The sequence below is a fragment of the Colius striatus genome, chromosome 17, assembly GCF_028858725.1.
Source record: "Colius striatus isolate bColStr4 chromosome 17, bColStr4.1.hap1, whole genome shotgun sequence".
Lineage (NCBI taxonomy): Eukaryota > Metazoa > Chordata > Aves > Coliiformes > Coliidae > Colius > Colius striatus.
Window position 1 is genome coordinate 2,822,025 of NC_084775.1, and position 25,779 is coordinate 2,847,803.

At 50.8% G+C, this 25,779-nt stretch overlaps 1 protein-coding gene across 4 annotated transcripts in view; it reads right to left on the bottom strand.

The window, feature by feature from the left end:
* Window positions 1–25,779, bottom strand: part of OSBP2 (oxysterol binding protein 2) — a 129,593-nt gene that overhangs the window by 54,449 nt on the left and 49,365 nt on the right. The gene's annotated exons all lie outside the window — the stretch shown is intronic.

Consider the following 25,779-nt stretch of genomic DNA (forward strand, 5'->3'; position numbering starts at 1 on the left):
CTCCTCTCATTTCTATGTGCACCCTGAATCCACAGCCAGCAGGCAACCCAAGAACAGCTCTGCAGGGAGGACTCACACTACCTACAGCTGCAGGACTGTCTCCAAGCAGGCTGGGGAGTATTTGGCCCCACACACACAAATGCTGTCATAAATAATTAAAAGCCATTTGCTCTTGTCTAACAAATGAACAAAGCACATGAAAAAAAGAACGTACAGGCTTTGTTATTTGTGTCTCTCCATTTACTCACTAAACCCTTCAGTGTCCATGACTATGAATTTGCCCTGCTCTGAAATGAGGAGTTACCACAGTTGGGTGGCACCACGAGCCAGGGAACAAGAAGTCCCAAGGTCTCTGTAAGGGCTGCAGGCAGAAGCAGGCACCAAGTGGCACAGGGCTGAGCACAGGCAGCTTGCTTAGCCTGAAACATGCCAGGAGACATGCAGAAATGGCATAGAATTTGAAAGTCAGGGTGTTTTGGAGGAAATGGATTTTCTTCAGAGCAGAACCTGACAGGAGAGGCTGTCACTGTGGGGGTGGAGTGATGCCCTCCTCTTCCACACAGCCCTCACAGCACCCAGGCACACGGCTATTGAAAACCATCGGAGGGCTTGGATGTCTCCCCAAGTGCATCACTGAACATACATTTTTAATGATGCTTAAACATTTTCCAGCCTCAGGTCCATCTACAATTTCAACAGTGGGAGGAGGGGAGCTCACACATGGGCTGGTCTCTCTTCCTCACATCCACCAGCGTGCCAGGGGCACAGCCAGCCCTCAGGAACCAGGTGGCATTCTGGAGGCACAGCAGCTAGCATCAGCTCCCACCCCCCACAGGATAAACTCATCCTTGGTGTAACTGGGACCCTTCCCAGGAGTTCACCACACAGGAACCTGGCCTGGGATTGGTTGGGTTTTTTTTCCCCAAATAAAGTGTGTTTTTCTCTTCCCTGAAGTCTCCCATCAGCAGGGAACACACAACCTACCCCAGGGCCTTCCTCATCCTCCCTGAAACCACTGGAGAGGTACAAAGGACACTCCTATATTCCTGTCAGCTCTTTCTTTCCTCACTAACCCTCAATAACAAGAAGGAGATGACAAGGGACCCCATTCCCAGGGAGAGGGAGCAGCAACACAGACAGGGGTAGGGAAGAGACTGCAGGGCTGCAATGGCACCATCCCCACCAGCCCCATAGCTGCTGCAGATCACACAGCGCTGAGGGGTCTGGACAGCAGTGAAGGTCTGCTGGGACACAGGCTCAGCTCCCAGGGGCATGCCAGGGGCATGCCAGGGGCTGGGCAGCCTGCCCCAAAACCTCTGCTGCTGTGATGCTGCCCAAGAGCAGCTCAGGAGAGGGCATGCTGCAGCCTCACTTCTCCCAAACCCACCAGCTAACACACATCTCATCTTGAAGCCTGGGATCATGCACAGCAACACCCCTGCAGGCTCCTAAGCTCAGTTCACCCAAGGTTTTGGAGAAAGCTTTCCACAGGCATCCAGGCTGAGCTGGATGTGACACCCTCACATTAATGTGTGCCCTTACAGGCATTTCAGTCCCCTGAGCCGCCTGTGCTCAGCTTACTCGTGTGTAAGAGGATCAGGGTGGGTGTCAGTTACCCACCTTCCTCCAATTCCCCAAAGGTCAGGACATGCCAGCAGCAAGGGAGGCACGCTGCAGGACCTGGAAGTCTCCCAGCCCCTTTGCTCTGCTGCCCAGAGTGTAATTGAGAGCCCCAGGCACAGGGAGGGTACAAGGAGGTCACAAGTGACCTCAATAAGGTTTCTTGACACTCCCTTCCCAACATTTCTGGCCTTGGATTCAAATCCTACTCCACTGACACTTGCTCACAGGCAAAGCCCCAGAGCACACACCTCCACCAAGCTCTTCCCAAGCACCAGCTGTTTCAGGGATGAGTTTAAACTGGAAGACAAAGCTTCTGTTAGTCCCTTTTAGGGAAGACTTTTCCAACAGAGAGCAAAGGTGAAGCTTGAGTGAAGCACAGAATCTCACCAGAAGTGCAAGACATGAAGAGAGGCACATAGCAAACCTGCACCAGGGCAAGAGAAGGCATGGAGGGCACAGCACTGAGGACATCACTGGTGGCTGGAGGGCTCACAGCCAGATGTGGTGACAAGTCCAAACCCAACTTAACTGGGTGCACGTCTCTAAAACCAAGCAAGTGCTCACAAGGCTTCAGTGACTACCAGTGATCTTCCCCAGGGAAGGTGGGAGGAATGTCTGCACAGCAAAATGTGTATTTTACTGAACTGCATGTTCATTAATTAAAAGCTGCAGTTTATCAGCACCATTGAAACCTTCTTAATTCACAATGAACAGCAAAGCCACAGATACTAATTAGCAGGCAGCACAGCATTCCATTCAGCTTGCTGCTAAGCTGCCAGCGCTGGCCCTGGCCTGACAGCAGCTCTGCACAAGGTGCCTGAGAGCAGGAGCACGAGGAGGAAGCACCTTTGTTTCCCACTTGTGCAAAATGCTGCTGAGAAGCTGACATCTGCAGGGAAGGCACCCAGCCAGCTCAGTGGCTTCACTGTCCCCATTGCCTTCCTCCTCCTTGCCCAAGGGACACCACCAGAGCAGCTCTGCCCAGCGTACTGGGGCACGTTGGCACAGCAGTGGACAGACTGACAGTGAGCCACACAGACTGACACCACACGGCAGAACAGGCTGGGAGTCAACACAAGCCTTCAGTGACCACAGCCCTTTTCCTCCTGGGAGCAGAGGAACACAGCACTTTCCTGGGCTGGTCGTTACACAACTGTTTCTCCTGTGTGTGAACAGCCGAATCCTTTTTGGCATCAAAATCCTGCCCTGAGGTGAATGAAGTGACACTCATCTCCAGCAATGCCCCAGCCAGGCTCTGCTCTGCCTTCACCCTAACAACCAACAGGTTACAAGCCACCCCTAAGCTGCTGGAGTGATCAGGGAGCCTCAACAAGCACTCTGAGGCTCCTCAGTGACCCTCGCAATGAGCCTGTTCAGCTCACCAAGCACACGCTGCACTCTCCTCCCTTATGGCAGGGGGAATTTTCTGCTGCATGAGCAAATGTAAAGCCAGTTTTGACCCACCCCTCAGGAGCTACAAGCACAGCAGCAATAACTGCAGTGACATATGCTTTGACAGCAGATCTGCAGGATCAGGAAACAGGATGAGCAGCAGCTCGCTGAGGCTGGGTCACATTCTGCTCTCCACACAGCAGTTCCTATCGATGCTCCACTGCAAAAAGATGCTCTAAACCAGCAGTTTACCCCTGGAATTGCTCCCTCAGCAGCAGCCCCCAGCCCAGGTTTGGCTGGGAACAGCACAGAGAGGGAGAAGGGCAGTCACCCCACTGCAGCACCCTCTCCCCTGAGGTGCTGTGCTGGCTGCCACTGCAGCCTTGTCAGTGAAAAAGGAAAGGAATGAATCAGTCCCTGCTGTACACAGAGTCTCTATTTGCAGACTCGTTTGGATGGAGCTGGAAGTCCATCTCCTTTCCAATTCTAGAAGTGCATTTCTGGTCTCTGATTACACCATCAGCCTGTCAAGATGGCCACTTCCTCCCTAATTACTCTGCTTTGTACTTAAGACACTGCTAATAAGCTCACATTGTTAGTGATTGCTGCTGACTGGCTCTGAGGAAGAGACCATCTCCTGCCTCATGCCAAACCTCTCTGACACAGATCCTGCTCCACCAGTGACAGGCCAGCACATCCATTTCACAGAATCCCAGCATGGTGGGGGTTGGAAGGGACTAGTAAAGAACATCCAGCCCAAGCCCTGCTACAGCACCTTCCCCTGGCTCAGGGGGCACAGGAACGTGTCCAGGTGGGGTTGGAAGCCTCCTGAGAAGGAGCCTCCACACCCTCCCTGGGCAGCCTGGGCCAGGGCTCCCTCACCTCAGCACCAAAGGACTTGCTCCTCCTGTGCCAGCGGCACTGCCTGTGTGCCAGCCTGAGCCTGTTCCCCCTTGTCCTGGTACTGGCCATCACAGACTGTGTCCATCCTCTCAACATCCATCTTTTGGGTATTTATCAGCATGGATAAGGTTCCCCCTCAGGCTCCTCTTCTCCAGGCTGAACAGCCCCAGGTCCCACAGCCTTTCCTCACAAGGAAGATGCTCCAGTCCCCTCAGCACCTTGGTGGCCCTGCACTGGCCTCTCTCCAGCAGTTCCCTGTCCCTCTGGAGCTGGGGAGCCCAGAACTGGCCCCAGGACTCCAGATGAGGCTTCAGCAGGGCAGAGCAGAGGGGGAGGAAAACCTCCCTCCATCTGCTGCCCACACTCTCTTGCTGCCCCCAGGCTGCCATTGGCTTCTTGCCCACGAGGACACATTACTGACTCATGCAAAAAACCTGTCCCAATTCCCCCAACTCCCACCCCTTTGGACATTTATAAGTGTTGATCGAGGTATTTCCACCTGTGCACTCACAGATCCCCTCTCCTCTAACCAAGACACAAGTGCACATGGGCAGAAACTCACTTCTATGACTTCAAGAAATGAAGAGGAAAGGGGCAGAGAGGGCATCACTCAAAGAAAATTCATTGTCCCTACCCTACACATGCTTCTGCTACCCCACTGAACTTTGGGGGCTCCTTGCTGCAAAGCAGGCAGCTTGGCCAGCTGAGGAGGCAATGCAGTGCTCCCTGTTTGCAAAGCAGGGCTCCCAGCAGATGCCTGCTGCCCTACAAGCTCATCCTAGTTGCAAGGATGCTGCACAAAGTGCTGCAGGGCCTTGTTGTGTGCCCACAGATACCTGCACAGACACCTCCACCAGCCATGGGGGTTGAGGGTAGCTGGAGATGTGGCTCCTTTCCTTGTTTCTGTGAGCAAACATCCCAGCTGCTCCTCCTTTTGCTCACACTGGTTAAAGTAAGAGAGGATTTCCACAACATGAAACATTTGTAAACCCCCTTTAGACACCCCTGAGCTGCTATTTCAGTGCTGTGGCTGGTAAAAGCACCTAGAGTGAAGGAACCAGAGGGCACCACAGAAATACACCCTGTGTAACATCTGATAGGTGTAGAGCATTCAGTCTTTAGTCTTAAAACATGAATCTGACAGCCCTGACTACAGACTGTAAGTGCTTTCACAAAGGGAAAACAGCAGCCACAAAGGGCTGCTCACCTGCTAAAGCCACAACAAAACCTCTACAGCCCCAGTGCAAATTCCAGCCACCACCTGATGGCAGCTAACCCAGGGACAGAATGACCAAGGAGCTGGTGGGTTTAGCGTCTCCTCCTGCTTTACACCTCGGCAAGATGCCTTTGGAGCTGATTTGCTTTCCAGAGGAAGACATAGGAGAACCAGTACAGGATGTGCCAGTGGGTTTAGATGCTAGTCTCTGTTTTGGACTCATGGCTGGCAATGCCAAGGAAAGAGGGGTCAAAACTCTGAGGCAAAAGCTGTCCTGGGAGATTTCTAAACAGATCTGGGAAAAGGTCAAACCCACACGCCTGCATCAGGGAGCAAACTGCAGCACTGCCCACCTCCAACTGTGCAGCAGCTACACATGCCCAGCCCCTCCACAGCACTTCACCCAGCAGGTTTGATTTGTACATCAGCTTTAAACATGCATTTAAGTGGTTCCTAGCTGGGCTGTGAAATGAACACACACCACTGCCCAAGTAGCTATAGGCTTGGAATTCTTCGTCTTTTTATTTCATAGCCCAGGCAGAAACTATTTCCACACACAACTTGCAGTAAGGGTTCATGAATGAGCTGATCATTGCCCTGCACCTGCTTTGGTGAGGCTGCACCTCCAATACAGTGTCCAGGTCTGGGCCCCTCTCTACAAGAAGGACACTGAGGTGCTGGAGAGGATCCAGAGGCTGCTGCCAAGCTAGGAAAGGATTTGGAGCACGTCTCAGCTGAGGAAGGGCTGAGGGATCTGGGGCTGTTGAGCCTGGAGAAAAGAAGGCTCAGGGGAAACCTTCTCACTCTCTACAGCTACCTGAAAGGAAGCTGCAGCGAGGTGGGGGTCGGTCTGTTCTGCTCAGTGACAGGCAACAGAAGCAGAGGAAATGGCCTCAAGTGTCACCAGGGGAGGTTCAGGCTGGATGTGAGGAGGAATTTCTTTGCTGCCAGGGCTGTCAGGCATTGGAAGGGGCTGCCCAGGGAGCTGCTGGAGTCACCGTCCCTGGAGGGGTTTGAGAGCCCGGTGGGTGATGCACTGAGGGCAATGGGCTGCTGGGTGATGGGGCTGGGACAGAGGCTGCACTCCATGGGCTTAAAGGGCTCTTCCAGCTGAAACCATTCTATGACTCTATGATCACCCACGTGCCCAACACACTGACTCCCCAGCCCAGGGAGCCCTGGTCACTGCTGGGTGGCAGCCCAGGCTCTGACTTTCATCAGATGATTATCATCCATGTCAGCATCAAACATTCATGACAGGTGTCATTTGCTGAGCAGGGGATGTGCGAAGTAACTCAGGTCCCAGCACCAAACACACCAAAAGGCAAAGCTGTTTCTGTGTATTTTCTTCTACAAGCAGGAGTTCTGCTTCTAGCCACCTCTGCTGTAACGAGCCTTGAGATCCTCAAAATTAACTACAGATAAGCTAATTACCTTTATCTGTCTGCTACCTACTGACCTTCTTATGCAGAGTAAGTGTGGTGTTTGTATTCCTGCTGGCCTGGCATGAGGCAGGGGCTGTCACCCCTTACCACAGTGCAGAACAAACCCTTTTGTCATAACACAGAATAAAACATTTCACTCTTTACAGAGAGATTTCAGCACCTCAGTCCTTCTCCCCTAGTTTGCCCAATGTCCAGGAACCCATCAGAACCAGATCAGGCCTTTAACACACAAACACAAAGGAGCAAAAATAGAAATCTCCTTAATTCCATTTTCACCATCTTTTGACACTTTCTCTAATCACAGGTCTGCACTGGTTTCATCTTGCAAGCACAAAAGACACTTATTAAAAGCAACCCAAAGCCTCCAGGCTGAGCACTTGTGCTTGCAGGGAATTTCCTGCTGAGCAAATAGCCAGGGCCAGCTTTTCCCTGGGCTGCTCATTAAAAGCCATCAACATTTTAAACATACCTCAAACAGCTGCTTTGGGGTGAGATAAGTGGATTTTAAGGCAAACATTTTGGGAGAAAACATCTATTACAGTGTGAGATTTCTCAATGAAAAGCAAAGCCTCCCTGGGAAGTCATTTCACTTCCAGACACAGGAGTGGATTCTCCATGGGAAACGTGGTCACCCAGAGAGACTTTTACCACAGTTTGCACATCACTATTTAACAGCAAATTGATCTTAAAAGCCAGCATTTTCCCAGCTTTTGGGTTCAGTCTGTTGCTAAAACATGAAAAACATTTGCTTGCTCTGTTTCATGGGCCAAGACCCCTGTAAGGTGGCCAAATGTGCTTCACATGTGGCATATGGACGTGCCCCCCACCATACAGTGAATGCTTTGGACATGTCAATGCAAAGCTTCCACAAAAGCATCACTTTCCCAGCAGAAAATGGGGGAAAGATGTTTTCAGGGCAGAAAAAAGACCAGCCCAGGCAGGAAAACAACTCCCACCTCAACCTGTCAGTGCAAAGCATCATCACTGAGCAGCTGCAAGCTCCTGCACCAAGAGTTGCCAGAGATGCATCAAAGGGAGCCTGAGAAACGCAATATTCCACACTACAACGTGGAAGAAAAAAAATCAGGCTGTGATTTGGGGGTGTCCACTCCAGGAGGCCCTTCAGCCCCTGCCATGAGCCTCTCCCTTTTGCCAGGGCCATGGACATCAGATGAGGCATCTTCATTGATAAGGCTAATGAAAGGCTCAGGACATCTGAAGCTATTGAAATCATAGAACCACAGAATCTTAGGAGTTGGAAGGGACCTTGAAAGATCATCATCACCCAGTGCAACCCCCCTGCCAGAGCAGCACCACCTAGAGCAGGGCACACAGCAACTCATCCAGCTGGGTTGGAATGTCTCCAGAGAAGGAGCCTCCACAGCCCATCTGGGCAGCCCCTGCCAGGGCTCCCTCACCTCAACAGGGAAGGAGTTTTTCCTTGTGTTTCTTTGGAACCTCTTCTGTTCCAGCTTGTGCCCATTGCCCCTTGTCCTGTCACTGGACATCACATATGCATTTTGCACACAGCACAGTTTACATTTCCCACGTGCAGACCCATGAAGAACACACTAAACATGCCCAGAAAGGGACACTTGTGTGTCTGTGGTGGCTACAAGCAGCCACAATCCTCTGGGGTTGGGACATCCCTTTTTTCTGTTGTAGCTAGCGACAGGACAAGGGTGATGGGATGAAGCTGGAACACAAACAGTTCCATTTAAACATAAGGAAAAGCTCTTTCAGTGTTTCAGTGAGGGAGCCCTGGCCCAGGCTGCCCAGGGAGGGTGTGGAGGCTCCTTCCTTGGAGCTCTTCAAGACCCACCTGGACACGTTCCTGTGTGACCTGATCTAGGTGGGACCTGCTTTGGCAGGGGGGTTGGACTGGATGAGCTCTAAAGGTCCCTTCCAACCCCCACCATGCTGTGATTCACGAGGGATAGACACCTCAAAGGCTGGGCAAGACTGTGGGGAGCAGTACAAGCAGAGCTGTGGAAAACCCTGAGAAATGTGAACCTGAAAGCTGCTAAACTGAAAGAGTGCTTTGTGCTCTCCATCATTCTGTGTTGCAGAGACACCAAGGCCACTTAAGGCTTTCCCAGTCCCAAATCAGAAATACCCTGACCTCAGATACCCTTGGAGGACCCCTCCCTAGGTTTGTGCCGCATGGTTACCAAGGTCTCCCTGAAGCCCAAGCACTGTTTCTTCTGTGCTCACCACTCACCAGCTTCCCCTCAATTTTCTCACAACAGGAATCAGGCTGGTTGCAGCTTTGTTTTTTAGAGAGTAATTCTGGTTTGGGGCATTTTGTTCTCCACTGAAGCCTAGTTACATAAACTGCTGTGCATGCATGTGCACATCTCCTGTTACACACATGTCCTTACGTCACCCAGATGGAACAACAGCTCTAAAAGAGCACCAAAGGGAAGAGGACAATCTGCATTTGATAAGAATGGTCGGGGTTTTTATCTGTCATCTGCTGTAAACCCTCAATTGCTTCAATTTTGATTTGACCTATTTACATTTCTCCTTTCTGGGCCTTTTTTTCTGGGATGAGGAAATTAGATTTAGATAAAGCAAGTCCTTGTGAAGTGAAGCATGAGAGCAGGATGGGGACACACGTCCACGTGGGCTGAGCAGGGGCCAGCTCAGGCAGAGGCTGATGCTCAGGCAGAGGCAGCTGCACATCACAGTGGCAAAACCAAACGGGGCTGGCGGTTGGAGGCAGCAGCTTGAGACATTTGCCTCTAAAAGATGGGGTGAACCTTCTCATCTAGCTTAGGAAAGCTAGAAATGCAGAGTTCAAATATGAGAAGCTTCACCCCCAGACTTCTTAGAATCACAGAATGTCCAGGGCTGGAAGGGACCTGCAAAGCTCATCCAGTGCAACCCCCCTGCCAGAGCAGCACCACCTAGAGCAGGGCACACAGGAACTCATCCAGCTGGGGCTGAATGTCTCCAGAGGAGGAGACTCCACAGCCCATCTGGGCAGCCCCTGCCAGTGCTCCCTCACCTCAACAGGGAAGAAATTTTCCCTTGTGTTTCTTTGGACCCTCTTCTGTTCCAGCTTGTGCCTGTTGCCCCTTGTCCTATCATTGGCCATCACTGAGCACAGCCTGGCTCCAGCCTCCTCACACCCACCCTTAATGGGTTTGTAACATGAATGAGGTCACCCTCAGGCTCCTCCAAGCTGCAGAGCCCCAACTCCCTCAGCCTTTCATCACAAGGGAGATGCTCCACTCCCTAAGAGGAATCACAGGATCGTTTTGGTTGCAAAAGACCTTTGAGATCATGGAGTCCAAACATTACCTCAGCACTACCATGGTCACCACTAAACCATGTCCCTTAGCAGCTCAGCTGGACAGCATTTAAATATCACCAGGAATGGTGACTCCATCACCTCCCTGGGCAGCCTGTTCCCAGCTCCTGACAACTATTTGGTGAAGAAATTGTTCCTAATGCTCAATCTAAACCTCTCCTGGAACAACTTGAGGCTGTTTCCTCTTGTCCTGTGGCTTGTAGCGTGGGAGAAGACACCAACCCCCACCTCACCACAACCTCCTGTCAGGGAGTTGTAGAGAGCAAGGTCTCCCTCAGGGTCAGAGGTGACCTGTTTTGGGAAGAAGCAGACAGCTCACAGATGGTCCCCATTTGCTACTGACGCCAAAGACAACCCTGGGTCAAGAGATCAGCCTTCAGCTTTTTTTAAAGTGGATATAACATGATCTCACCTAGAGTGAGGCGAGATGAAACCCAACACAGGGGACAGCGACACGATCCCTAATGAGTTTGCTGTAGGAGGAGATGGGGACTTGATTCCTAATGATTTCTTTTCTGTAGGATACGTCCTTTTTCCTTCCTGAAACCCATTCATTATCCCCAGCTACATCAAAGGAGCCACAATTACATTTGACCACCAAGGAAGTCCAGCTTTGCACCACCCAGTGTCCCCAATTCCCAGCAGGCACAGATCCTGTGAGCAACAGCATAAAACATGGTAAGCAATGAGCTGTCAGAACCCAGGATCAGAGCAGCCCTCTGTGGTCTGGGAGGAGAGCTAAGAACATCCTGTAAACCCTCATTTTATAACCATTGTGACTCTGCTGCAAGAAGCCTGGTTTCTCTTGGCCCCTCCACCAATAAAGCAACACCAAAATTGTCCAAACTGAGAGGCAAGACCCCCACATCACATTCTGCTACATTACAGAACCTCACCCAGATAAACGACTCCAAAACTGTTCAGCAACACTCAAAACCAGGGATCTCTGCCCCAAACCAGCATGGATTCACTTGTCCCATAAGGAAAGCCCTTCTGCATGCTCAGCACTGAGCTCTCCTGGGACTGACTGAGAAACCACTGAAATAACCTGAGGAGCAGTAAGAGAGACTATAGTGCAGAGCCTTAAATGAAAGCTCAGCACCACGCAGGTGTTCCTGGAGATGAGCTCTGCTTCCTGCCGTACGTCAGACTACAGCATGGGCAGGGGGAGTACCACACAAACACAGAGGCACTCTCATTGCATCCCAACTGCAATTGGGCTTATAAATAAGAATACTAAAAAAGGATGTAATTTACTGAAGCCAAAAAGCAGGTGTGGGACAGCCTGCAGCAGGAACTGACTCACCCCTTACCAACGAGGCAGCTCCTTCTTGCGACACTGAAAGCTCACAAAAACAAGCAGTTATAGAATTTCACCTCCTTGGCAGCAGCACTCAGCGAATCTGAACCATGGGTGATTTACTGTATTGTTTAAACAAGCTGATCAAGCAGAAAGAGCAAGTGCCATGCACCATATAAAGCTCAAACCGACCCGAGCAAGGACGCAGCAGGCGATGCCCGAGAGCCCCGTCTGTAGGCAGGACGCTGCCACGCCAACGCCGCCACCAGACCCACACACAGCATTATCCACGTCACTGTGTCTCCCAGGCCTCCTGCGTGGGGTTAAGCAGCCTCCCCCCATCCCAGGAGGGAACCTCGTTAGCTAGAGCAGCCCCTGCAGGGGGCAGGACGCCGAGGAGGCCACTAACCCTTGTGAAATTTATTCAGACAGCCGGCGTTGCAGAAGGAACGGATGGATCCCGTCTCCCAGCAGCCCCTACCCTTCATTCCCACAGCGGGGCGGCTCTCGCAGAGGCTACGTGCTACATGGCTCTTTAGCTTTAGGATGGAGAGAAAAAAAGCAAAAAGCAACATACAGAGGAGAAAAAAAAAAATCAAGAAAGCAAAATGTCCTTCTTGAGCAGGGAGGCAGCTGGGTGCACCGCTGCACTTACACTTCCACAGCCCACAGCAGCAATCCTCGCCACATGCTGTTAGCAGAGCACTACGGCATGGCAGCAACCATCAAACCAGCCTCTTACCAGCATGCACCACGGAGCAACCCTTAACTCCATCTCTGCCAGAAACACGCACCAGCCCGCCAGAAAAAAGGGGGCAGTGGAAGACAACAACGGGTGCTACCAAGGAGAGGGTTTGCTGGGGCTGTCTCCAGAGTGATGCCATCAGAAACTCGGTCCAAAAGCCAAAGGGATGCTGTTTGGGAGGTGGGGAGGATGGTATTGGGAAGCTTGTCCCTTTAAATGCTGCTGGAGGTTATTTTTAGGACACTTGCTTAAAATACATACCCAGAATTTCTTTATTTTCCTCAGGAACCCCATCATACATTTTCCTCCCACAGCCACGTCTCACACCCCCCCAACAGCTCAGGAACAGAACCTCTGAGCATTCCCTGCCCTCCTGAGCTCTGTTTTCTGGCCCCTCCCTTGGGGGATGATTGGATTTTCCCAGCCTTTAAGATTTTACCAGTCTCAAGGGAATGAGCAAGTGTGGAGGAAAAAAACCTGCAGCATAAATCACAAGTGTGTGTGAGATGAGCAGCTGCAGCCAAGGTGCTCCTGCATGACAGGCAGCCAAATACACAGCCACGGCTCAGAGAAGGGGAGACACGACCACTAACAAGTATTTACAAGCATCAATAGTCTATAGCTGAGAGTCTCCCCCCACTTAAGCTGGACTGCAAGTGTTTTAGAGCAATGAAGGAAAGGTTTCTATGCCATCCTTTAAAGTGCAACCACTCCCTGTGTGTACACACCTTCGAGAGCATTCTGGGTGGCAAAAGGGCAAATTTGGGAAGATGAAGCTATCAGCACACTACACATTCAGGGCAGGGAAAAACAACACATGCACACAAAGGTGTTATGGGCTTGTTTGCATATACACTCACAGGTTGGGTAAGAACTAGCAGTTTTTGAAGGGGAAGAACTCACAAACACCACAAGAACAGCAATTCTTAATTGGAGGGGAAGGCCCTGATGGGGTTTAGCTCAAAATGAGCACTTCCATTTCTGTTATCAGATCCAAGAAGCAGATGGAGCCAGGATCTGTGTTTTGACACTAAGATCAGAGCCAATACATACATCCACACACTGGTGTATGTGTATGTGTATATCCATGCTGACACACACACATTATACTCGTCTCTCACATACTGATACCCAGACCCCATGTGTGCTTCTCTGATCAATAGAGTTGTGGTTTCCTACAATCACTCCATTGCCCTGCAAGTCCAACCATCTTGGACCAGCTGAGGAGAAGTTTCCAATCCAGGCCCCTGGAGATGACACCAGACCAACATTAACCAACCTGTTCCTCCTCAGAGCCAACTTTGCTTCCCAGGCTGCAAACACAAGCTGTAGCCTGCTAAGGCCAGACAACACAAAAGGGTTTAATGGTAACATGCAAAAACCTTCCAGTTGGGTTTGGGAGAGGAGTGGGGCATGGAGACAACCACCTCAGCCTCTCAGTGTGCTCTGGCAGGGGGTGAAGGCCATGAAGGTCAGCTAGGCAGGACAAGCAGGGCTGAGCTAATAACCTGCTGGGTATGAATGTCTTGATCCAGAGCCTCAGTCAAATACAGAATATCTCAAGTTGGAAGGGACTCAGGATCATTGAGTTCAACTCCCTTCATTGTCTCTGGTGAGGTGACCCTGCTCACCAGGCAAACCCATGGCATGTAACTCAGTCGTCTCACCTAGTTTACTATAGGAAAACATATTGTATGACTGTCTAAATCACTGGGGAAAAGCTTTTTCCACCAAGACACTCCTTGCTTTGCTCTTCTAAGCAACTTCCTTATTCTAGGAGTGGCCTGAACACAATTTAGCTATAAACCTATTGCAGTAACTGCAAGGAAGGATCAGAGAAATCAAAGCTAAGATCTAACATTCACAAACCATTATAACTAGCTCTGCATCAATTCTGCCAGCTGCCATGAACCTCCTCCTGCCAATATCTAAGTCACACCTGCAGCTGCTCATCTAAATGCTCAGAGAATCAGTCCTAAAGCTCCTTGTTTAAAAACAGATTGCAGATTTATCACTGAATTTCATGTGCTCTGCTGAAAAACAAGAGCTACCTCGGTCTCTGGCTCAGCAACAGGTCCCTGGCAAATGCTACCTCCTGCCATGTCATTCTACACCAAGATGAACTTCCTTCTTGCTTGCTTCCTATGAGAAATACTCAAATTGTGACATTACTTCTTGCTGAGCAATCGAACAAATCAGCAAGTGGGAAAGGGGCAGTGAGGAGAACACAGGGCTGGCTGAGGGGAGTCAGGAAAAGATCAGGGTAAAAAAAATGAATGAGGGGAGCCAGAAGGAGAAAATCCATCTCCCTGTGGCACATCCAGCATTCCCACTGACACACACACACTGCCTCCCAGTCACCAGCTCTACCTTCAGGCTCTACTGGCAATATTAAACAATTCTGTTCCCAGAAAACTGGATCAGATTTTAAAACACATTCCTGCCTTGCAACTTCTTACTTTGTGTGGAAGACAACTAGTCAGGAAGGTTAGGATGCTGATTGTAGTCTGATTTTAATCCAACTTCTTTGTCCAAGTTTGATGAACACTAAACCAAAGTATTTTCTGTTCTCCCATTCCCAAGTGTGAGTGCTAACACACTCACCAGAAGTCCAAGGGCTATACACTTCAGAGGGACATTTCCTCTTGCCATTTAACTAATCTAGCAAGTATCCATAGCCCTTCATTTTCCAGCACCTTCACAGCTCTGCCACATCCATCTCTAAATCCAACCACTGAAAACATCAGATGAATGTTTAAAATCCACAGCTCCAACAGGATTAGTGACACAAACAAACTCCAGATCACCTATTAAAAAGAAATCAAGCAGAAACACTTTATCTGGAGCAGCTGAAATAACTTGTCTCTGGTTTAGCTGCAGAAAGCAGCACTGTATACAGCTGGGTGGGAAGGCTGCCCCATGCAAGGATCACTCTGCAAGCTCTGGTGACCACTTATGGGGAGTTTCATCACTTCATGAACTTGTACATTAGTTTAAGCATCTAACCAACTGACTTCAAGGTCTCTCTCAAACCCTTTCACACCCATTACACACTCCAACAGCAGCACATCCCTACAAGCTGCAAAAGCCAGCACTCAGGAACCATCAAAAGTTCGATGGCTCACACGTCCCAAACTCAGCCCAGCTCCTGCTTTCTTATGGCCTCTATGTATAAAACTACATACTGCGTTTTCCACAGCATCTCTTCCTCATCCAGTGCTCAGGAGGGGCTCCGTGTCGCCCAGTGGGGACGTGCAGTGGGAGATCACAGGCACACGGCTCCAGCTGAAGGCGATCTCTGCCCTGGAACATTCTCCTCAGGCTCCATAGCCTCATTTCTTCCTTTTCTCTTTTCTCTCTGCAGCTCTCAGCCCTCTGTGCTGGGAACCAGAGATGCCTCCTCCTCCTCCTCTCCCTGCACCCACCCACCCTGCGCAGGCAGCTGCCTGCACTGCCCACCCTGCCCCAGCACACCGGAGGCAGGGAACGGGCTCAGAGGACACAGAAACTCTGCAAGTTTCAGCTGTTAAGGGGTTTTTTAAGCTTCTAATGGAAAAAGCACAAAAGCAGCCTCTTCTCAGAGGCCTCTTCTGGAGCACATCGGTGTGGATCTGCATTTTCAGAGCCACCACAGCTACACAAAGCCAGGCTCCTTGCCAAATTTCAAGCCCTCATTTCAAACCACGCGGGAGGCAGCAAGACAAAATCGCCTTAGAAACATTCTGGGGACTTCTACCTGCATTGAAATATCAGAGAATATATTAAGCATAAGATATTGATTATAGTAACTATAATAATATACTGTAGAATATAAAACTGCATTGAAATACTCTCTCCAGAAATCCCCAAATACTTCAAACCAAAGGAACCAAAAAACCCAACAAACAGGCAAACCCCACCCCAGCCATATGAATACAACCAGGACCTAAAGAAACAGAACAAACAGGTCAAGTGTAATACAACTACACAGAAACTGGGAGTCCTGTAAAGAAAAGCATTTCACACAGGTACCAGGGAAAGGTGTTTGTCATATTTACAGCAGCAACACGGGACTGGGACAGACACTGTGAAACACTGAGGCAGCATCCAGAGCATCCATCCTACCCCTGTCACCCACTTGTCAAATGCTGCTTCCAGATACCTGTGCTGGAGGACCCACAGCGTGTTTACGTTATTCTCATAGCCGAGCTATTGTCTTACTCCCGACTGAAGGGGTTGTCTCTGCCCCCTGCAGACAGAAGGAAGAAATGGCCGCGTTTCCTACATGCATAAACCTTCAGCCTCCTGGGAAACACTTGTCACATCTTCATAATCTGCTGCCTTTTCTTTTTTCTTCAGTGACATTTGACTCTTGTGCCTTCTGCAATGCTGAGTGTTCTTCACAACTCTTCAAATACTTTCATTTTCAAGTATAATGCCCCCAAACCCCACACACATTCACCTGCACAACTGCCAAAACCAGGACTGATTTCCTTTTTTCGTTGTACTTCACATCTGGCTTGACAAAATCTCATCTTACTGATCTCAGAGCACTCACTCATCTCCAAACCTCTTTTGTTCCTTTCCTCCCTTCCAGGGAAAGCCATTCACACCATGCTCACACAGCAGGAAAACTCTCAAGGCTTACAAAAGGAAAAACACAGTTAACATTTTAATCTCCTGCCAACCAGGTAACACTGCCTGTTCTCTTTTGTTCTGTCCAAAGGAAGAATTACTTAAGGGATAAAAAAAATAAAGAAAAAAGGCATTAAACATGATGGCATCTTTGCTCTTCTCTCTGCAAGGAATTAATTTGGCTGTAAGCTGCTTCTTAGAAGCACTTTAACACATCCAGTTCCTCACCTCTGTGACACGCAGTTGTCTGGCCCGTCTCTGCACTGACACAGGACACACTCTCCCAACAGATTTGTACAGCCCTGCACAAGGAACACTGCAGCAGCCCCCAGCTCCTGCTGCAGCCCACCCAGCCAGGGATTGCCCTTCGTTCCCTCCTGCCTGCCCCAGGGACGCATCACCCACCCCGGGTACACAGGGAGCCTTCCTGCTGCCTGCTCCCTTTCTACAGCGCATCTGCCACAGACCCAGCTGTGGGGCCTGAACCACTGCCATGGTTTAGGTCCCACCAGGCACAAGGCCCACACAGCCATTGACTCACTCTCCCTTCTCACCCCCGTGCTGGGATGGGGAACAGAAAAGGTACCAAGGGCCTCATGGAACCCCCAAGGGCAGCGGGGGCTGGGTCACCCATTGCTGTCCTGGGCAAAGCAGACAGGGCTGCTCGACTTGGGGAAGAGAAAACATCCATCCACCACGAACCCAAAGCATAACACACAGAAAGCAATACAGAGTGAGGCGCTGACGAAGAGCAGGAGCAGCCCTCAGAGCCACTTGCCCCTCTTCCCCCTCAGTGGCGCAGGGCGGGGAATGGCGGCTGCGCTCAGGCCCTCACGCACGGCTCTGCCCTCGTGTCCCCTCAGGGCAGGAGGGCTCCCAGCCACTGCTCCAGCAGGTCCCTCACACACCAGACAGCCCTACACAGAGCTCTCAGCCCTGGGCCTGTCCCAAGCCTGCAGCTGCTCCCTGCTCCTCCTGTGTGGGTCTCCCCTGGCCCGTATTTGCTTGCTCACTTCTCTCTCACCATGTTCCTTCCACCACCTCCACCCCTCCTTCTTCTCCTTCAAACGTGACCACAGAAGCACCCACTGGCTCTGCCTCAGCCGTGGGTCCAACTGAGAGCTGAGGGAAGCTTCTGCAGCCCCTCTCCTGACCCCACACAAAGCCCACACAGCCCTGCAGTGGGACTCGTATTCAGTGCACACGTGAAGTTTGGGGAGGCACAGAGAAAACAAGTCTCTGCGAGTGGCCAAAGGTAACAAACACAGTCACTAACCCCTTGTCAGAATACACACATGACATTGTATTTCTATCTTTGTGACTCCTGTGGGACCTGAAGCAAATCAGATCTGCCCACCTTGACCCAAAGAAACATTCAAGAGTGGAAGGAACAGACTGCCTTGGCCTGAAATAACCATGTGCTCGTTCCAGGGGGATGTCAGCTCAGTGATCCTCTCACTGGAACAGTTAGACCTTGCAAAGCTTCCCCTTCTCCCCCAGGCTCAGGGACCTGCTCACATTGGGCCTGAGCCCAATTCCACCAAAGTGGGTGGAAAGTGGCCATCTGGCTCACACTGACTTTATCAAACCCTCAGCCGTGAAAATGGAGCCCAAGAGGAAGGGTGAGTAGAGTCCAAACAATTCTGTCCCTCCTCAGAAACATTTTTGCCCTCATTCTAGATGATCTTTCAAGCTCCCTTCCAACCCTTCAGATTCTGTGATTCTGTGATTGCAGACTTGATCCCAGAAACGTCCCTCCCTTAGGAATGGACAGAGGGGAGCAATTCCCCAGGAGGGAAATCATGCTGGCCCTGATGCCATGAGCTGGAAGGGGCACACAGGTACCTTCACTGCTGCCAAGAGGACCAAAGCATCACACACCAATAATTGATACCTCAAATCCTCTCTCTGCATTCCCTTCTGCTGTATTCAGTTTCCCATTGTTGCACTCCGTTGCTGACAGTAAGTCAGCACCAGCTTTGCAGCATCCAGCTCAGCAGACATTCCCATGGAGTGAAGCCCCTCAGCCCCATCTTGGCCCCAGGTACCTATTCTTTCCATAATGAATGAAGAGTTACAGTAAGCAGAGTGGAGGAATCCAGAGCTGAAACGGTGCCCCACAGACAAAATGCCATTTGAGGAGACACACTCACTGCTCTCTGACCTCCCAGCCCCACTGTGCAGCAAGAGACAGCAGAATTGCAAACTACTATTTCTGGGGCTATTTTCTTTCCTGGGTTGAGAAAAATTTCAGCCTCTGGGTATCACTAGGATAATAATGTGTGCAGCTCTGGAGCAGTCTAAGACACATCTCACCATCCTCAGGCTGCAAATCTCAAGCCAGGGACACCCAGAGGCAGAACTTTGTCCAAGGTCAGGCAGAAAGGTTGTCTCCAGAGAAACAGATCCCTGGAGGCTCTTCATTAACTTTGCCCAACAATTGGCTTTTTCTTTGTATTTTGACCCTGCCTTCACTTATTTTATTCCACTCAAAAAGTGCTGCTGGAGGGGAGAGAAAACACCCAGAGGCTGCACCTTGTTTACACTGAATCCCAGGATGGGTTTGCATGCCATGAAACTCTCTGATTAATGAAGAAGATGCAATTCACCCTCGAGATTAGAAATAAATGGAGTAACCAAAATCATCTTTTGATGCTGTACATGGACAGAGTGAAGGTGCAGATGGGTCATTGACACACTGACAGTTCTACTCACAGACAGCTCGACCAAGGCTGCTCCTTGGCACTGTGGGTCACAGCATCCCTCTTCAGCATCATAAACTTCAAAAACTCCATGTATATATACATCAATTGTCTCTGTTTGTTGAGGCAGAGGCTGCTTAATCCAGCACTGTTACCAAAATAAGGATGACAACAGCCTCAGTGGAAGCCAAGAGCCTCTTGGCTTAATCAACTCCTGACCAACCCCAGTGTAATGGCACGTAGTCTTTTCTGTAAGCCCTCCAAGTGGACTGGGACCCTGGAGCCCTTCCCCATCTTCCCATGAATGCCAAGGCATTGGTGAGGAAACATCTGCAGACAGTCCCAAGGGTTCACCGGGCTCAGCCATGTCCTGTCAGACCATCTGGACATGCTGGGCCACCTCAGTCTGTCCCTCCAGGAACACACTCATCCTGCAGCTGACAGCAGAGGCAACTTGACCTTTTTTTCCCCCTTCCTTTTTTTAAGCCAGACATTAATCCTCCAGCATCTTTTGTTTGCACTGCTTACTAACAAGATGCTAAGAAACAGAGCAGGAAAATGCTTCTCTGGGTCAAGGCTCCTCAAGTTCAGGCAGGGAAGGAAGCAGTCACATGCTGAGGTGACGTAAAATGAAAGAGCTACAAATGGGAGAAGGAGGAAAGATGTGGCTGAGCTGGGAACAGGCTCAGGCAGATGACAGCACAACTGAAAGTGGAATCTCTCAGTTCTGTGGAGTCACAAGAGCTACAAGCAGTACTATCCAGCTTCATAGCCAGTCACATACAGAGATGAACAGAGAGAAAATATCCAGCTGTTCTCCACAGAATCTGCCATTCCCTGAGGTGCAACAATTTGACTTAGGCTGGAGACCTCTTCCAATCCTCCTCATGCAGCATCCAGATAACTGGGTGTCCTTATGTGACAGATGCCCTTGGGACCAACAGGACTGTCTGCTTCTCGCTCTCCGTGGCAATAAAGCTGTACTCCTCTGGGGAGAGCAAAATCTGTCAGTGTCTGCCAGAAATAAAGGTAGAACCTGCCCCATTTGTGAGCAGAAGAAAGGCCTGCCTGATAGCTGCAGCCACTGACAGGCAGACAGCCTGGCTGCAGGTTAATGGCTCTGAACCTCAACTGCACCACGACTCGTGCAGTCAGAATAACCAACCTCCAGCAGCCTTCACCAAGGAGGACAGTGAACATACCCCCACGGCTTGGAAACCTCCTCCCACAGCACTGAGGAGCCTACTTAGAAAGTCTTAACAGCTTTTCTATCCCCTCCCATCCTCTCCAAAGTCAGTGGCAGCACCTTACACCATCAGATCCTTGTCTCTACTGCCTGGCTGCTGCTGCTTGTGCCTCTGCCTGCATCGAAGTGCTCTGCACAGCCTCTCCATGCTCACTCACGTCAGAAGCTGACTGATTAAGGATGCCCAGTGTGCCAAGTCACTGCTGTGCTCCCATGCTGCTAAATATAACACCTGCACTTCCCTCCATAAGGCTATGTCAGCAATTCACATTTGGGGGAGAATCATAAATTGGATTTTTATCATCCTGTCATGATTTCATTCCTCCTTGTTTTCCCTTAACAATTTGTCCAGCTTCAGCTGCACATGAATATTTCAGTTTCTAATGAATGGGTCAGTGCCAGAGGGAGAGTTTCCCTCTGAAGAGATTAGCTGCAAATTGGCAAGGCTCCTTAAAGCTGAGTTTTAAGTTGAAGCCACAAACCTAATAACTGAGGTAAAAAAATCACTAGTTACTCATCTCCATGAGCAGCATCCCTTGTGTTATTACAGTGCCACCAGAAGTCATTTTACGTGGCAAGAGGTAGACTTCAGTGCTGCATTCATCTTTGGCAAAGTCCCTCTGCACCCAACACTAGTTTTGTGTCTCAGCACTTATCCCAGAGCATGCTGGGCTCACCTCTAGCACTGCCTCCCAGGGAAAACTGCAGCTGGGTCCACTGCTGAAAACACTTCATGCTCATCTTAAGACAGGGGTGCTAAAGGAGAGGCTGGTGAGGCACAGGAAAGGTGTTCCCAGGGACCCCAGGAGGGTCAGGCAGAGCTCCTTTCCCCAGAGAGGGGAACAGAGACTTCAGGTGTTGCAGGCTGCCACTTTCTTTCACTACAACATCCCCTTTGGTGGGGAAAACAAATGAGTTATCTGTCTCATTACCCATATGCAGATGGTCTGACACAGGCTTTGCTTCACATCCAAAGGACATCCTTCCTTCTCTTCAAAAGCCAGCAGGCGTGGATCCAGTGCAACACCCCTGAGGCCACACTGCTCCAACCGGCATGGGGCTGCCCCTGCTCAGGACTGAAGGGCTCCACAGGCAACCAGTCACAGAGACCAGTGGCTCAGCATCCCAGCTGGCTCCTGGGCAGGGCCAAGGGAGCTCACCACACTCCTCACTCTCCTCTACACCCCTTCTCCATCTCATCTCTCCACATCCTTGCTCCATCTGACTATAAAACTGCTCGAGACAAACTCGAGACACCGACACGACAGAAAAGCCAGGGAGAGGTCCAGACAACAGGCTTCAGGAACACACATCCCCCCCATTCCCAGCACACTCCTGAAGGAACACTCAGAGCATCTGCTTCCACTGCTACAAAAACACAGCTACTACACCACCAAACCTTTCAAGTGCAAAGTGCTTTGTGTAAGTGCTGTTAGTGCTGCTGTCCTCTTTAAACCCCATCCACCTCCTTCCACAAAGTGTCATGCAGCTTAATGTTGTATTTCCATCTCACTCCATCCTAAACTGTTGAACAGCCTCACAGCAACTGTATTGCAGTGACAGGGGAAATGCCTCATGTCTCACCCCTGTGGCACTCATCAAGGACCCTGAGGAGGAGGGTCAGGGCAATGCCTCAGGGCTCCAGCACACACAGCTTCACCTCCTCTTACCTGCAGAAATGCTGGTCCTACCAGAGGGTTTCTAGCAGGAATGTCTGCACAGCTCATTCCTTCTGATCACTTTAATTAACAGATCAATCTGTTAATTAGGCCCACCACAATTGCAGCAAAACTGAAGACCTTGGGAGTATCTCCAGCACACATCCTAAAACACTAATATCTAACTGGGATGTTATAGAGGAAACAAATCCTTACAAGAAGCTAGCAGAGAAGGCAATGCTCAGAACAGGAACCATCAGCATGGCAAAGAAACCCTCCCCAGTGAGAGGGTGTCGTGAGAAGCCACTTTGGGCAGGTTCACCTGCCGCCCTCCCCAGCAGCCCAGGCAGGAGTGGGGGTTGCTGTAAGCCTGACTCTGCCCTGGTGCCTCCGAAGGCTCTTTCAGGCCTTTTAAAGATGATGTCTGGAAGTAAAAGCAGCAGTTTGAGAGCACTGGTAAAAAACTTGAAAGGAAAAGCTACTGCAGCCATGCCTGCTGCCTGCTTCAGACTGCTCATAAGCCAGACACCTTTAGAGGTCCCCAAATAAAGGCATTTCATTATCCCACCATTCCCTTCAGTGAACATTATCAGATAGATGAGTTATCTCCTCCTGGGACCTCCACACCATCCAAAATAATGAAATCAGGCAATGTAAGGACACATGGAGCTTCCTTCCCCAGGCAGGCTGGGAGCCATCCCTCTTCCCAGCTGCAGATGCTCCTGGCTGAGCTGGGTGCTGTGGCCATTCCCTTCCTGCTGGCACACAGATTCACCAGCCAAGCTGACATCCCATGATCATGCTCACTTCAGGAGTTTTGTATTTTATATATAACACAGGCTATTGTACTTGCAAACACTACTCATGTTGCAAAACTGAAACAAACACCTGAAGTAAGGAGCCAGAGTCAGCATCAACCCAGCAATGCCCATCGGCCCTGCCCAGCTCATTCACCGGGAGGCAGCTCCCCACCAGCATCCATGGGAGCCATCTCCTGTCATATGTTGATTCAAACTCTGAGTATCTGTGTCAGGCTCCCTGCACACCTCTGGGGACACAGGTCCATTCTATTCACCAGCTCCCAGGTCTTGTCTCCCCCAGTAGAAAGCCAGGCTGGATTTTTGCCCTGATGCTGCTTGTCTGCAGCCAGGCAACACAGAGACCAGAAATGACAGAGCCCCAGAGCCAGCTGTCACCTCCTGCCATCCTCTGGTGGTGGGGACACTGTGCACCCTGGGGTGGGATGTTTTGGCTTGTGTCAATGCCACAAACCCTTGCAGGACACAGAGCCTGTGCCACAGGCTGATGCACCAGCACTGCAGTGCCAACTTGGCAGATGCAGGGGAAGGAGAGTTACAGGGCACAGCTATAAAGAGAAGGGGCTCGTAATCAGAGCCATGCAAATGAAGCTGCTGGGAGTTCTAATTGCAGAGAAAGCATTTCCTGGGACTGCATGACCTCCAGAGGTGCCACTCACCCTCAGCTCCCATGTGGCTTTGTGCTTCTTCCCTCCCCACAGGACCGAAGCCACCTGCAAAGGGTTCAGCGGCCTGAAAAGCTCCCAGGCAACTTGCTCAGCCTTACAGCCACCCCGTTGCCTGTTCCACCCTCAGGCTCTGCTGCACACACATACACAGAAAGGCAGCTCCCAGCTCTGCCTCCACCTTCCCACACTGCACATCAGTGCTCAGGCTGCAGAGCCCCTGCCATTTCCAAGCCAGCCCATCTGCAGGGTTGCTCCATGACCACCCTGGCTGAAACCCCAATTCCTTCTGTTTCCCACTCCTTTCCTGACCAGAGGGGCCCCTGGACCCTTCCTGAGGAGGGGGGCACAGGATGCAGTGTGCCTGAGAGCCCCAGCAGGCACCATGCAATCCATGCAGCCATCTCTTGCCAATGGAGGAGGCTACAAGTGACCATGCAAGAGAGAACTTTCTGAAATAACATAAAGAGCTGAGCAGAACATAAGTGGCATTAAACTTCCCAGGCAGGATGATCAGGAGACTAGAACATCTCTCATGAGGAATAGATGCAAGACCTGGGGCTGTTCAGCCTAGAAAAGAGGAGACTGACAGGGGATCTCATCCACACTTATAGATACCTAAAGGGTGGGTGTCAGGAGGATGAGGCAACAGCTCTTCTGTAGTGTCCAGGGACAGGGTAAGAGGTGATGGATATACACAGCAGGAGGAACTCCTTTGGTGCTGAGGTGAGAGAGCCCTGGCCCAGGCTGCCCAGGGAGGGTGTGGAGGCTCCTTCTCCGGAGGTTTCCAACCCCACCTGGACACGTTCCTGTGCCCCCTGATGGGAGAGGAACCTGCTTTAGCAGGAGGTTGGGCTGGGACAGCTCTGCAGGGCCCTTCCCACCCCCATCATTCTGGGATTCTATGAAACACCCCACAGAAGCATCTGTTGGTATCAAAGCCAATTCCAGCACCGGGAGGAAACGAGGCACAAGGCACTGCCAGGCCCCAGCACAGGCAGTCAGGTGAGCCTCTTCGGCCCTGGCATCTCAGTGCACAGGGTGTTTTGGGGCCTCCAAAGGGGCACCACAATGCTGTGAGCAGCCAGGGAAAGAGCTGAAATGCTGGGGAGAAGAGTAGTGGCTCTTCACCGCCAGCCCCAGCAGAAGGGCTGACTCTCCTGTCTCACTGCAACCCCTCTCCTGCAAGCCATCCTTTAAAGGCCAGTTGTAGTCAAGTATAGGCAAGAAAATACCAGGGTCTCTACAGGGACATCTCTTCTGCAGGAGCTGAGGAGCCTCATGGAGTCAGGGCTTTGTGGAAGGAGTGTGCCAGGAGAGGGCAACCTGCTCCCACTGCATCGCCTCAGCTGGGAGCAAGTCAGCAACAGCACCAGGGAAACACAGCTCCCCTGAGCTACTGCAGCAGGGAGCAACGTGATGCTGGGGGATAAATCCCACCACAGCCCTCCCTGGGTGCTTGAAGGAAACCACCAGCACGTAAGCATCACTTCTGTGGGGTTTCTTATCCCCTTGGGGCTGAGCTGAGGAGTGCTGAACCATTTGGCAGTGCTGGATGAAATGCTCTGCAGGGTCCTAAATGACAGTAGTGCACCCAGATATCTCCTCTACCTTGTCCTAAGGGACTCCAGACATGCCACAGGGATGGGAAGCCACACACAGCTCTCCAGGAACACCAATGCCATCAGTCCCACCAAGTTGTGAATGCCACTAACTCACCAACCTCTGAATAACAACCAAAACCCCCACATCCAGCCTGAATAAAACACAAACCAACTGAGCTGCAGGAAGAAGCAGAGGCTGCCTCACCATGACACTCATAACCCACCTCAAGCTCAATCCAATTCTCCGTTCTATGGATGGGGAGCAGAAGCTTATTTGTTTCAGTACACAGAAAGCACAGCCCAGAAGGGTTTCCTTCCAGCCCTTCACTCCTTAGTGTGAAACATCTCTGCTGCATACACAGCTGCCCTGGCCCAGCCAAAGAGATGCCCTCACACTTTTTGAAAGGATCAGCTTTTACCTAATGAGTCATTTCTAATTAATAAGAACTGTTATTTTCAGAGCTCAAAACTGATTTTCCTCCAACCTCTGTGCTAGTTTTAATTCAAAAGAAAACAACATGGGAATTGCAAA